This window comes from Nannospalax galili, unplaced genomic scaffold (assembly GCF_000622305.1).
Source record: "Nannospalax galili isolate Female #2095 unplaced genomic scaffold, S.galili_v1.0 scaffold128, whole genome shotgun sequence".
NCBI lineage: Eukaryota > Metazoa > Chordata > Mammalia > Rodentia > Spalacidae > Nannospalax > Nannospalax galili.
In genome coordinates, this window is record NW_008360322.1 from 4,660,787 (window position 1) to 4,676,011 (window position 15,225).

Sequence of the window (15,225 nt, forward strand, 5' to 3'; positions counted from 1 at the left end):
TAAAAAAATAATGTTGGTACCAAGTAGCCTGCATGGTTTAATGTTTGTTGCTTAGGAAGTAAATAAAATCCCTGGTCTATCAGTCTTGGGATATCCTCTTTTTTTAAGAATAGCTTCTTTCTCAGATTTTGTTAAGATATTTACAAAAGGAAAATATTCACCTACTTTCTTTCAATTAGCCAATAATAATCTAACTTAAGAAAATTTCCTGGTCAAAAAGAATAAAGAAAAACCCCCAAAGATTTCCTGGTCATTGATTAGAGAATATTTCATGGATGGATAAATAGTTCTTTGTAAAAGGCTAATCTGTAAAATGAAGTCAGACCTGGTGGCAAATTAGATGCAAATCCCATTTCCCCAGAAGGACAAGGTATCCGGCAGTGACAGACAAGTTGCAGGAGTTTTACCTTGTTATGTAGAGTAAGTATGCTGCTATCTGTGACTTGTACCATTACCACTGATTTTTTGTTTTGTTTTTTAATTTGATGTGTATAGTGTATTGCCTGTATATATGTAAATGCATCCATGGCATGCAGTGCCCATGGAGGTCAGAAGAGGACGTTGGAGCCCCTGGAACAAGAGTTAGGGTAATTGTGAGCCACCATGTGGGTGCCAGAAACTGAACCCAGGTCCTCTGCAAGAGTAGCCAGTGCTCCTAACTGCTGAGCCATCTCTCCTGCCCAACCACTGAATTTTTAATCCAGGAAGAAAACTTGACAGATAAGCTAGCCTGATATATTCAGCAGCAAACAAGAGTCCAACACCTGAAGTTGTCCTCTGGCCTCCACAACATGGTTATCACATGCATGCATATGCGTACATACATGCAAAATCTGGACACTCTTCTATCAGGCTTTGGCATAGTGTCTTGATCTTTTTGGACCATCAGAGGCAATGGTAAGGTAATGATAATTTCTTTAGCTCAGGCTGACCTAGAAATAGCAATATTCTTGCCTTATCTCCTCCTCTACCAAGTGCTGAATTATAGTTGTGCTCTACCATGCCCTGCTTACATGATTTAAAACTAAACAACAGCTTTAATAGCATGCCCACTGCCAGCAACTTATTCTAGTGCAGTCTTTCACTCCTAATATGTCCAATTTTACCCATATCCACCCAAGTTTCCCCTAGTTTACTGCCTTAGATATATGGTGCTATTTCTGTGTAACAAAAAGTACCAGGACTTACCTGTCACCACAGACAATAAGCAGAGGCAAAAACTGAATCTTGGAAGTTGTAGTTTATTCAGAGCTGGCGGTCTAAAAAACCTACAAAGTAGTTTCTTGGCTAAAAGTCAAAATGTCCTTGGGCCTTTTAGCAACATACTCTGTTCCAAAGGCCAAAAATGTCAAAAGTATTTGGGATCTCTTATCTAATCCCTAAAAGATTTTAAGGTTAACTCTTCAGAGGGGTACAGTCACTGGCAGTGGCAGCTGCTCCTCCATTCTCACAGGCGTCGAGGCTGCTTCTCTGCTCGCCCTGGGTTAAGGTCTCTCTTCTGCCTGCCCTGGGCTGAGGCTGCTCTTCTGCCACCTTCTGTCATCACTGCTTCTGCCCAGTCCCAGACCTCAGGGCTGGTGAGGAGACTTTGTCAGTGGAGCCGCATTCAGACAGGAGACCAGGTTCAGTGACAGATCTGGTTTATTGCAGGAAGGCACAAGATTATATAGGGGTAGTGGTCCAATCACCGCACAGCAAGTAGGATACCTTATTAGCAAAACAGGTTTAGCATCCTATCAGATGTAGCATCCTATCACAGTACAGCAAGTAGGATTCCTTATTAGCATAACAGTGTCCTATTAGCATAACAGACTTAACATCACAGAATAGCAGGTAGGATGCCTCATTAGCATAATGGATTTCAGATTACAAAGCCTGGATTCCTGGAAACCATGTGACCCTGACTGTTGCAGTATCTAAGTGTTGCAATTTTGGATTCCAAGGGTGGTGATTAGGGAGTGACGAGCTCTAGGCATCAGTCTCATGATCTGCCAATGGGAGCAAATGTCACAAGGCATTCCTTGTGGCTCCAGCTGTCGGGCCGTTGCCTCGGGCCTGCTGTATGGCTGTCAATAAGACTTTCACCCTAGGCTCAAGCCTGTCTCCCACAGAGGGGCATATGTTTTGATCAAATCCACACCCACTCCTTCCCCTCCAACACCTCCGTATCTCCCCATCACTTTTTTCTGACAAATTCAGTGTACTTCTGGGGTCAGCAGGTGATGTCGCCTGACTTACTCTTGATTTTAGTAATTTGTAAAGATTTGCCAGTTTTGTTAATCTTTTCAAAGAACTAACTTTTGGGTTTGTGGATTTTTTATATTGTTTTTCTGTTCTCAGTTTCATTAATTCCCACTCTAATCGTCACTGTTCTGTTTTAGTTTAGTTTACTCTTATGTATCTTAAGGTGAAAGATTAGGCCATTGATGAAAGTTTTGTTTTGTTTTCTAGATGAGATTTCTTTCTTTTTTTAAATTTATTTTTATTTTTAATTATGTAGATGTGTGTGTCTGTGTGTTGACATGTGCAGGTGCCCACAGAGGTCAGGGAGTACAGGTAATTCTGAGCTGCCTGATGTGGGTGCTGGGAGCTAAACTTGGGTTCTCTGGAAAAGTTGTACCTGCTCTTAACCACTGAGCATCTCTCCAGCCCATTCTTTTTTTTTTTTTTTTCTTTTTTTTTTAAAGAAAGGGTTTCACTATGCAGCCCCAGCTGGCCTGAAACTTGATATAGATCAAACTGGCCTCAAACTCATAGAGACCTGCCTGCCTCTGCCTCCCAAGAGCTGGGATGAAAACCATGTGCCACCTTTTAGCGGCCTGAGATTTCTTGATGTAGGCATTTACAGCTATAAAATTTCCCTTTAAGGATTACTGTAGTGGCATCCCATAAATTTGGGCATGTTATAGCTTCATTTTTGATAATCTCAAGCTATTTTTAAATTTTTCCTTTTTAGCCAGGCATGGTGGTGCATGCCTTTAATCCCAGCACTCAGGAGGCAGAGGCAGGCAGATCTCTGTGAGTTTGAGGCCACTCTGGTCTCCATAGTGAATCTAGGCTAGCTGTGGCTACAAGGAGACCCTGTCTCAAAAAGACCAAAAAAAAAAAAAAAAAAATTACTTTTTTAACCTACTGACTACTTAGGGCTTTGTTAATTTCCATATTTGAGTTGTCCAAATTTTTTCTGCTATTAATTTCTAATTATACTATGATTAGAGAACATTTTTCCCAATCCTTTTGAATTTATTGAATCTTATTTTGTGGTGTTGAAAAATGGTTTATACTAGAGAAATTTTCATGGCTATTTAAGGTATGTTCTGCTGGAGGGTGGAGTGTTTATTCAATAGATTGTCTGCTAGGTCTAGTTGGTTTATAGTGTTCAGATATTTCTTGTTGATCTGCTGAGCTGTTTGTTCCATTGTTTGCTTTTAGAGATGATGACTATAATTCACAGCACAGCATACAATTTACACATTAGCATATTTATTTTGATTCTCTGTACCTCAGTTCCTACAAGACAATACAAAGAGAGCCAGGCAATACCTGGAGAGGTAGTAGAAGTGTGCATTATGGGAAAGGAACCCCAAGCTTATGGAACTTATATCTTTGAAAATGGACAGAAAGTCTGCCTGGCCTTTGTCCAGAAGGAGATGTAATCATGTTTACTGAAAAGTCAATAAATCTGCCTTTTGATTTAAGGAAAAATATAACTTCTGTCTTCCAAGACTATAAATGTTTTTGAAGAAGTAGTTCTGAACAGAGATAGTTATTGGCTCTGCAAGAGGTAGAGAGGTGAGAGGCCCACGGAGAAATGTCTCAATAATTACCTGAATCTTTCTCATCACTAAAAAGAAAAACACTCACTGGCTCTCCTTCCCCTTTTGTTATGCCCTTGTTTATCTCAGTCAGTTTGGGCAGCTCTTACAAGAATATGATAAGCAGGGTAGCTTAAACATCAGAAAGTCATTCCTCACAGTTTTGAGGCTGGCAATTTCAATATCAATGTACTGGCCTTTTCTGTTCCTGCTTAGAGCCTCTTCCTGGTTTGTAGACAGAGGCCTTGCTGTATTTTCATGTCACAAATTGGATCATCTCTCGGGCTCTTGTCAGGACACTAATTCTGTTCAAAAGGTGTATAACCTCGTGCTCCAACTACCCTCTAAAGGCTCATGTGCAGATACAGTACTAAAGGAGCTTTAAATGTGGATTTGGGAAGACATAAGCATGAAGTACATGGCACTCTCATTGTCTGTCCTTTGTCCACTTTCAATAGCCCCATGTTTCTATTTTCACTGCCTATGTATTTGAAAAGGTACTGTGTTTTGGACTGTACTTCCACTCCTAAATTCCAGTCCTGAATTGGTGAGGATCTGCCATTTCCATCTAACTTGTACTCTCAGGAATTTTCATACTTCTTGAGACTCTTTCTTCTCCCTCGATTTCCTAAAGTGAAATGCTTACACCTTTCTTCCTCGTTCTCTTCTTCCTCTTTCTTTTGTTGAGATATAAATTCATACAACATAAGCTTCATCGTTTTAAAGTGTACAATTTGACCATATTGCACAGCATTACCACAGAGTAATTCCAGAACATTCCTGTCATCTCAAAAGAAAATGCATACCTAATAGTCCCAAATCCTTCCTCCATTCCTGGAAATCACTCATGTGCTTTGTGTCTGTTGAATTTGCCTAGTCTGGACATTCCATAGAAACAGGATTGTGCAGTGTGTGTGAAACTACTTAGCATGATGGTTTCAAGCTTCACTCGTGTTGCACCAAGAATTGTATTCTTTCCTACTTATGGCTAAATATTGCATTGTCTGGATATATCAATTTGACTTATCCATCTACTAACTGATACAAGTTTGGGTTATTTTCCTTTTTGGCTACTTGATAATGTTGCTATGCTATTTGTGTCAACGTAGATTTTCAAGTCCCTTGGGTTATAACCATTAATAAAAATAGAATATGGAAGTCTTACTTAACAGTGACTTGTCTGTTTCTCCCTTCTGTCAGGGTTTTCTCCACCTAGTTCGGTCTTAGTTGTTGGGTACACACATTTACAGTTGTTTGGCTTTTTCGTGGCTTCATGTCTGGTAAAATGTTTATTATTTTGTTTGATATCATTGTAGCCTCTCTAGTTTTGTTTTTATTTGAATAATATATCTTTTTATTTTCAACTTATATTTGTCTTTGAAATACAGTTTTGCAACATTTAATGATAGCAATGCATTCTAAAGACAGATTATTCTATAATTTCACTGTTTCACAAACATGTACTTACATAAATTGCTGTGATATCATTAGGTAATAAAACATTATGTGACAACCATTGTACATACAATGCACTGTAGATCAAAACATCAAACAGCTCAGACCTCTGCTTACTGTACACAACATATAACTGGACCTTGGGGGTTTTAAATGTATCTCTTGATTTGATTGCTTAATCTATTCACTGCTGATGTTATTATTGCTATAGTTGTACTTTCATCTGACATTCTGGGTTTTAATTTTTATATACTTAGGCCTTTTACTGTTACTCTTTACTGCTTTCTTTTGAACTATGGGAGTATTTTTAGTATAGCATTTTAATTCCCTTAATGATTTCTCTGCATTATTTTCATAACGGCAGAATTACCATATACATTTAATACTTCAGAATTGATTTTTATGTTAATTCTGTCTTTTCCCCCTTTCTGCTATTATCATAATATATTTATTTCTTACAGACCCAACAATACATTATTCCTTCTGGCCTCCATTATTTCTGGTGAGAAGTTAGCTGTAATCTAATTATGGTTCCCTTGTGTGATGTTTACTATGTGTTGCCACATTACAGTTATTCCTGAATCTTAGCATCCATTTTAAGCCAAGAACAGATTCAACCTGTTCCTTCAGAATTCTCTCAGGGCTGCGCTCCTGAATGAGGGCTATAGCTCTTTTCTTTTTTTTAACTGAAACACTATATTCAGCATGAAATGGAGAAGGAAAAGCCTGATCTTGTTTTGTTTTTTTTCCCTATTGTTGTTGATTTGAGACAGGGTCTTCTGGTAGCCCCAAATGGCCTGGAACTCACTATGCAGACCAAGCTGGCCTTGATCTCACAGAGCTCCACCTGCTTCTGCCTCCGAAGAGCTGGGATTAAAGGTGTGTGCCACCACACCCAGACTGGAAAAGTCTGATCTTTATCAGAGAATTTTGCCCTTTCTGATCCTTACTGACCTAGACCTAGACCAGCACACTCAATCGAAAACATTTTATCAATAATTCCATCTACTCTTTGCTGTAAAAATGAGACAACCTGCCTATCTTCGTTGGTTCCAACAAAATTCTAAATATCTCAAACTGTTTTCAGTGCTTTCTTGTCTTAAATTACTTAATTTATGTTTATTTTATGTGTCTGAGTGTTTTTCCTGCATGTGTGTAAGTGCACCCATATCATGCAAAGTCCACAGAGGCCAGAAGAGGACATTGAATCCCCTAGAACTGGAGTTAAGGATGGTTGTTAGCCACCATGTGGGTGCTGGGAATCAAACCAGGGCCCTCTGCAAGAGCAGCCAGTGCCCTTAACTGCTGAACCATCTCTCCAGCCCCATCCACCGCTTTTGTGAATATGTAAAACATCCACACATACATTCATATACTATGTTGGGTCCCCAACAAAAAAGGGTCATGAGGTATTAAGGTCATATGTTAGGTCACAAGAGGAGCACATAGCTCAATTAGCTTGTCTATATTATAAACAAGTTAGGATAAAATTAACTTTTTGGTTGCAAAGTTAGGTAAAAGGCATTTGTCCAGGGTGTGTCCATATTGTGAAGTAGTTCCCACTTCCCTACATATTGAAGTCATTTTTAGCTTGTTACTTTTAACATTTTCTCTTTGTGGCTTTCAGCATTTTGTTTACAATGTGTCTGGGTATGGATATCTTTGTTTAGCCTACTGGAAATTTTGAACTTCTTATATGTTTGGATTAATGTGTTTTATCAAATGTATGACACTTTCAGCCACTACTTCCTGAAAGATTTTTCTTTTCTCTCTCTGCTCTCCCTCTGATATTTCCATTACATTTATGTTGGTGTGTCTAATTATGTCCTATATTCCTCTGAAACTCTTCATTCATCCTTTTTACTATTTTTACTGTAATCTTTGGATTGCTTGATTTCTATTTATCCAGCTTCTATTTCACTGTCTCTTCTGCCAACTTAAACCTATTATCGAGTCCCTCTAGTAAATTTTTATTTTAGGTAGTATACTTTTCAATTCTAGATTTTTGGGGGAGCAGTCGCTTTGGGACAGGGTCTCTCCCCCTCCAACCCCAGCTGGCCTGGAACTCACTATGCAGACCAGGATGTCCTCAATCTCACAGAGATCTGCCTGCCTCTGCCTCCTGAGTACTAGGATTAAAAGCGTGTGCACCACACCTGGCTAGCATCAATTTATTTTTTGTTTGTTTGTTTGTTTTTAAAGGTAGGTTCTCCCTGTATACCTAGATGGCCTGGAACTCACTATGCAGTTCAGGCTGGCCTCACTCTCAGATCTGCCTGCCTCTGCCTCCCAAGTACTGGCATTAAATGCATGTAATCACCACTTCCGGTTTAGAATCTTAGTTTTTAATTATTTCATAACTCTTTATCATTATTGACATTCTCTATTTAGTGGAGCATTTTTTTTACATCTTTATGATTTTCCTTTAATTACTTAACACATGGTAACTGATGTCTTCATCCTGCTGTAGTAGGGCTGGGAACAGTGACATTTGTCTCTTGGGCCTGCTCTCCTGTTTTATAAACAGGATGCTAGGTGGGAGCGGTAGCCTCTGATCTCCATTTACCTCTCCTAGAATTCAGTTCCTACTCTTCCTATGAGACAGTGATGAGATTGGGGTATCAGTATTCCTAACCTGTCATGCGGTAGGTGGAGCTTGTGCCCTTCAATGGGAACTGGGTAAAGGAAGGAGCCTCAGATCTCTCAGTTCCTATTGTCTGCAATACGTCTCTCAGCATGGAGCTGGGAAGACCAGGAACACTGGCCTGCCTTTTTTGCCTGGGAGCTGAGGGTGAAGGGAGGATGATTCCTATGTCCTTCACCTTAGCACCCAGAGTGGATCTCCTGCCATGTGAACTGGAGCAGGGAAGGAGGAGGCAGAGGCAACTAAATACCACAGGTTTTTCACTATTCTTTAATGGGCTCAGTACAAAAGTTTATCCATTTGTATATATCCTTAGGACAATTTTCAGAACATTTTAAAGACTGGAATAATTTTCATCATTTTTAGTTATTTTGCTATGCTTATGGAGATCTGCCCATCACACAATAAATTATCTCCCCATTCTTATTTTCTGAAAGTCCTGTTTTCTGTCTGGGTTGTAATGGTCCACAAAATGGCAAAATGTTCCTTTTGCCAGCCCTGCCAGCCTCTGTGATTGCAGGACTGTGCACCCTGCCATAACAGCTCCATAGGGGCCTGCCCTTCTACAGCAAACCTAGAGGAGATTGTAAAAGAATAGCATTTTAGAGTTCCATGTTGTCATCACAGAATCATGTGAAATGTAAGGTTAATATAACTTAAAGCACTAAGGAACCCCACAGTTTCTATTTGAACTCAACAAACAATTTAAGGAAAAATTGTTTGATCTTGAATTATTCAGATTAGGTTTCTAATGGGCATAGAAAGTGGTAAGGGACGTATGTTTTAGAGTCAAACTTGACTCTACAAATTCTGATATGCAACTCTGAAAATTGATTAAATGTCTTACTATCCTCTTTTTTGTTTTTTTGTTTTAGAGACAGGGTCTCTACAGGAGCCAGGGTCTCCCTGGCTGACCTGGAACTCTCTATGCAGACCAGGTTGGCCTCGAACTCAGAGATCCATCTGCCTCTGCCTCCAGAGTGCTAGGACTAAAGACATGTGCCACCACCATTCCCAGCCTTTGCTTTTTTTTGTTGTTTATTTGTTTGTTTGTAGACAGGATCTAACATAGCCCAGGTTGGCCTCAAACTCACTATGTAGGCAAAGATGACCTTGAACTTTTCCTGCCTCTACCTTCTGGGTGCTGGGATTACAGGGTTATGCCACCACAATCAGTTTTATGGAGGTGCTAGGAATCAAACCCAGGACCTCATGCACAGTAGGAAGCACTCTACTTACTGTCTGAGCTATATCTCCAGACCAAGGTCCTTACTTATAAATGGGGTTATAAAATTGCTATACAGTGCTTTTTGTGAATGTTTCTCATATTAGTAAATAAATACTCAGCAGATGAGAATCATGGATAGTATTTAGGCTTGTAGAATGCTTTGTTAGCAAAAAGTCTTCACAGAGAACATTTAAGTGGCATTTTCTTTCCATTGAGATGATAATTACAAATTCCAGGGTAATTTAATGCTATACTTAAGCCCTGAACCACGAGAACCACGAATGTTCCAGAGAGCCCTGGCTAGGAAATAACATCCTTTCAAAGACAAGAGATAGTTTGTTGAAAACAAGAGTGGTATATGTGCACAAAATATGTTGGTGGCACTCTGACATGTGAAGGTAGGAGAGTCTGATGGAGAATGAGTCCAGTGTGCTTGCTGTCTTCTGTGGTTCTCTGGTGTCTCTGGCCTGGGACCCTTTCCTCACCACTGTGCTTCTGAGTACTTCCACACTGAAATTTCTCATGGAGAACAGAAAACTGTCAGTGTAGCAGAAATGCTCCACCTTACTTACACTCTTCATGATGTCACAAACATGGCTCAATGTTAAGTTTACTCACACATGGACAGTAGGAATCTAAAAGTTGGAATGTCTAGGTTTACAGGAATCAATGCACACCAACCTGGCAATTAAAGAAGCACATAATTGGGCAGGATTGTTCTAGACACTGGACATAAGTTGGTGATCGAGATGGACAAAAGTTCCTCACTCCTGGGTTAATATATGAAGTTGTTAAACCTGCTTCAAACGCAATGTTTGAATTATGAAATTGTCAGGCATACAAAGCATGGAAAAAAAATCACTATATTCTATCAGTCCAACAATTACCAGCACATGGCCAAACTTGTTCAGTGTTTTACTCTGAGACTTCAAAACTTGAAAGGCACAGTAAGGATTTGGCTTATATAACTCCCTTCTCTGATTGGTGGTTTTTAAAAAACTCAGAACAGGACCCTTAATTTATGGCATGATGAGAATAGTTTTCATTCTTCTCAGAAAGCCAGCCTCTCATGTTAAGCCAGGAGCGCCCCATGCTCATTCATCAGCCCTGTACTGCAAGGCTAGAAATCTGACTGGCCTTATATTCTGCTGCTAGTAAGCAGCTTCTTTAGCTGGAGCTTGATCCTGGCCCTTAGAAATTAGTATTTTAAAAATCTCTCAGGACTGGAAAGATGGTCAGTGGTTAAGAGCACTAGCTGCTCTTGCAAAGGACCCAGGTTTGTTTCCCAGTACCCGCATGGTGGCTAACAACTGTCCAATACTCCGGTTCCATGGGATCTAATGCCCTCTTCTGGCCTCAGTGGGCATTGCACACATGAGTGCACTCACATGCCGGTAAAACACTATACATAAAATAATAAATACAAAATTTTAAAAAATCTCTCTCCAAACACATGCACATGTGTGTGTATATATATAAATATATATATACATATGCATATATTCTTGCATTCATCAACAACAATGAGCATGTGAGTTCTAGAACTGAACCCTGGTCCTTTCAGCTAGTACTCTTTTTAAAAAGTTTTTAAATATTTTATTATTTTTATTTTATATGTATGAGTGTATTGCCTGCATGTATGTGAGTGCACCCATGTCATGCTATGCCGTGGAGGTCAGAAGAAGGAGGGTGTCAGATCCTCTGGAACTGGAATTATGGATGGTTGTTAGCTGCCATGTGAATGCTGGGAACTGAACCCAGGTTCTCTCGAAGAGTAGCCAGCATTCTTAACAGCTAAGTCATCTCTCCAGTGCCTCAGTCTCTTTTTAAAAAAAGTTTATTTATTTATTTATTATTGTATGTTTTGAGCGCATGTAAATACCCTTGTACATGCAATGTCGATGGAGATAAGAAAGAGGGCTTCAGATCCCCTGGAACTAGATTTTTCAGAGGTTGTTAGTCACCCATGTGAGTGCTAGGACCTGAACCTGGGTTCTCAGGAAGAACAGCCAGTGCTCTTAACCACTAAGCCATTTCTCCAGCCCTTCCATCTTTTTATTTTTTGAGACAAGTTCTCACTGTGTAGCAGTGTATTGCCTGCATGTATGTGAGTGCACCCATGTCATGCTATGCCGTGGAGGTCAGAAGAGGCCTTCAGAGTCCCCTGGAACTGGAGTTAAGGACAATTTGTAGCTGCCATGTGAGTCCTGGGAATTGAACCCGTGTCTTCTGAAAGAGCAGTCAGTGCCCTTAACCACTGAGCCATCTCTCCAGCCCCATCAGTCAGTACTCTTAATCATTGAGCTAGCTCATCCCACCACATCTTAATGTCACCACACTGGGGGTTAAGTTTCCAACACAGGAATGCTACAGTAACATACTCAAACCATTTCCAAAAGGAGTAGGGCAGAGGGAAGGAGGCTTCACTTATCCTCACTCTCAATGACACTCAAAGATCTTCTTCCAGAGGAACTCGAGTTCTCAGAAGTTCAGGTTCCTGCTACTCAAAGGTATCATTTTATGAAAAGACCCACTAAGGGCCCCATTGATCTAAATGTGAGGGCACCTTGAACTCCACATGCTCATAAGCCAGCAGATAGGAACAGTTATCACAATCATGAGCAGAAATAACTAACCCACCTTAACCTAACCAGAAGGATGTCTAGATGTGTCAGCAGGCAGAATACATGTGCAACCCACATAATCCACTGGTTCTTGGGTAATTATCTCTAGCTCAGCCAAAGCAGTGAATCAATTTTGCAGCAACCCAAGTCTAAACTGGGTACAGTTATCAGGAGTCTGCACCCTATAGTAACTCATCAAGACCTTCCTTCAAGATAAGAAGCCCATGGTTGGAGTAGACGGACACAGGATCTGTGTGGTTCAGAGTGGACTGGGGCAGTCATGAAAAGGTTCTGCTCCTTCTGAAGAGAGCTTGAAGCCATGGCTACTGCTGTCTGTACTGGGGTCTTGCTTTTTCCAGGCTACACTTAACAAGGTGGGTATGCCAGAGGTCTTGTCTGATGCAGGGCTCAGGTAATGGGCAGCTTTTCCTCTTGATTAACCTACCATGTGTTGGGGACCCCTGTTGTGTAAAGTAGTCTGCACTGCAGTATGGGGATCTTCCTGCATCACAGCCTGAGGTAGTCCTTCCCAATTCCACCTCCCTCCCTGCCATCCTTCATTAAGTATTTATCCCAATAAATATCAAATTTCTAATTCCATCCTGGAATCTGCATCCCACAGAACCTGAACTAGCACATTGGTATACAAGGATAAAGATTATTAGTGCTGTGAAGATTTTTTTTTTTTTTTTTTTGGTTTTTTTGGTCTTACTCTGTAACCCAGACTGGCCTCAAACTCACATACCTCCTGAGTGCTGAGATTGCAGGCACTTGTCACCTCTCCCAGCAAGAGAATCCTTTTCATAGGATACATGTCAACCACTTTGTTTACAAGGATAAATATTTTTAGTGCTGGTAAGATTTTTTTTTTTTTTTTTTGGTCTTTTTGAGACAGGGTCTCCCTGTAGCCCCAGCTGACCTTGAACTCACAGAGATCTGCCTACCTCTGCCTCCCAAGTGCTGGATTTAAAGACGTGTGCTACCACACCCACCTGGCGCAGATTTTAAGACTTAATTTAGTTATTTGGGGCCGCACTGTAAATGAATGCCCATAACTGAGAAATTCTTCATTCTGCACACTGTTCAGGCATGAATCTTGATTCTTGTGTTAGTGTATGGCTGAGTTATTAGTTCCCAAATAGCCCCAACTCTCTTTCAGTGCCACATATTTGATATTTCAAGGTAGCTATTTTTAACATCTCTAATATTTAGTCCTCCATTATAACTGTATTTGATTATTGTGTTAGGATCATCTATGTCAAACATGATAAATTTCTGTAAAATTGATTTTGCTGTAAGTAATAGGGCCAAGAGGAGCACATATATGTAGTCATGAGGTCTGTGTCATTTTACATTTCCTCCTGGCTCATGAATGCTAATGAGTCAAGAGTCTACTTTGACCATTTAAAAGTTGTTAGCTTGAGGCTTGAGCCTGGATACAGTTCTGGAAAGGAAGTGGAATCTGGGAAGGACCAATGATAGATAAAAATCAGAGATGGGAATTGGGTGGGGAGGAATTAAGTACAAGACGTTACTGTAGTATTACATTACATTTTTGAATCACGTTAAACAATGCTTAACTGTAAGCTTTGCATACAGAGAGTTGAGGTTCTCCTGATTTTTAGGTGAGACACATTGAAATGTGCATCATGGATGTTAGAGTGGGCCCATGTTTCAGTTAATACCACACAGAGTGTTAATGCTATGTTAGTAGCAACACCAATAGACTTTACTTTTCCTGAGCATTTCTTTTTTTTTTACTTATTGCAATAAAACCAATCCATACTAATTATAATTTAACCCTCTTCAAATTCTTTTTAATACTCAAGTTCTTTCCCCACTGAGACATAGGAACACTGGGCAGGTGCACAATGGGCTTTCTTCTCTGAACAGAGCAGAGATCAAACGTAATTGAGAATATTAATCCAAGGGACTTTAAGTTCTGCTTTAGAGAGTATGTTGTCACTTCCCTTTACACACCATGGTGCTGGAGGAGAGCCTACTTGTACTCATTGTTATTTTGGGGAGTTTTACTATGCTTCCTTCCCAGCTGCATCTGTTTGTAACTGCTCTCCTCTCTGACAGTCCTCACACAGATGCTGCTGCAGTGCTCCCTCTAATGCTAATTTTCTGGTATGAGTATTCCTCTTTTACTGTGATCTGCCCATAGTCTAACACTGTAAGAGCCACCAGGAAACTGAGAAGTCAGTTCAATCCTGTTTTGCTGCCAGAGTAGGGGCCCCTAACTGCCCAGATGCCTTGTTCCCACCAGAAAATGAATTTTGGAAAGAGATAAAATCTAAAGTCTGATGATCTGATGGTCTGCTGATACCTCTGGCCATGCTTAGGCTCAGTCTCCTTCATATAGACATTTGAGTCTCGTGGACCAGCTCCATGAACACTTCATGTGACCAAGTCTCCAGCTATCCATCTGCCCAACTTAGCCCATATGCTCTAGCCTCAGGGCCCCTGCTGCTGCTGCTCCTCAAGGCCAGGGCTTAGTCCTGCTCTTTCTCTGCAGTGTCCATGCTCATAGTCATTTCCATATGGCACTGACAGTAGATTCATCTTTATTATGATGAGAGCAGGTGGGTGCGTCTTAAGCATCCAAAGTCCCAGTTCTTTGACCTCCATTTTCCTCCTCCAAGTTCTGAGGATGGGGACAATGCCTTTCTCACTTAAGAGCCACTTCATTCAAGAGAAAACCCTACCTAATTAGATAATACAATGACTAACATGAAAACACTTAAAGCACAAATTTGCATTTACAATTTAATCTGAAGTAGGTTATAAAACACAACCTAGAGAGTTCTCCCAGGAAGCATACCAAAATATGAACACGTGTACCTCCTGGGTGATGGGACTGTGGATAACAATTTTTCCTGTCTTTTCACATCATTATGGATATTTCAGATTTTCTACAATGACCTCATGTCTGTAATCAGTGGGGAAACACTAAATGTAAACTTTTAGGATCAATGTAAGATATAGTGTTACAAGTCATTGTAAGATAGGTCAAGTTAAATGGCAAAGAGTGCAGTTTGTAGAAAAAACACAAGGGTGTTTATTGTAGCTAGGTATGGGCATATAATTATGAAGTGGATCAAAGTCTACAGAGCTCAAACGCAATCCAATGGAACAAAAAAGAATGTGTGTTTTGCATCTGGCATCTTTGAAGGGGAAAAGGAGGATGGCTTTCCCTCTCTCCCTCCCCTATCAGCAATAAGGTGGGAATAAGAAAGAGGGGGTGTCACCAGAGTTTTTTCGGGGTCTCTTACGTGATCAGACAAACCATATAATATATTTTTATGTGAATTTATTATGGTTTATGCCCTCGGGTTGGGAGGAGGTAAATGGGGGAACTTACACAGAGACAAGCACTCTTGCACAGCAGCTCAGGGCCCGCCCATAGTCTCCATTAACTTTTGCCCATGAGGAGCCGGGGCCATCTCTCTCTCC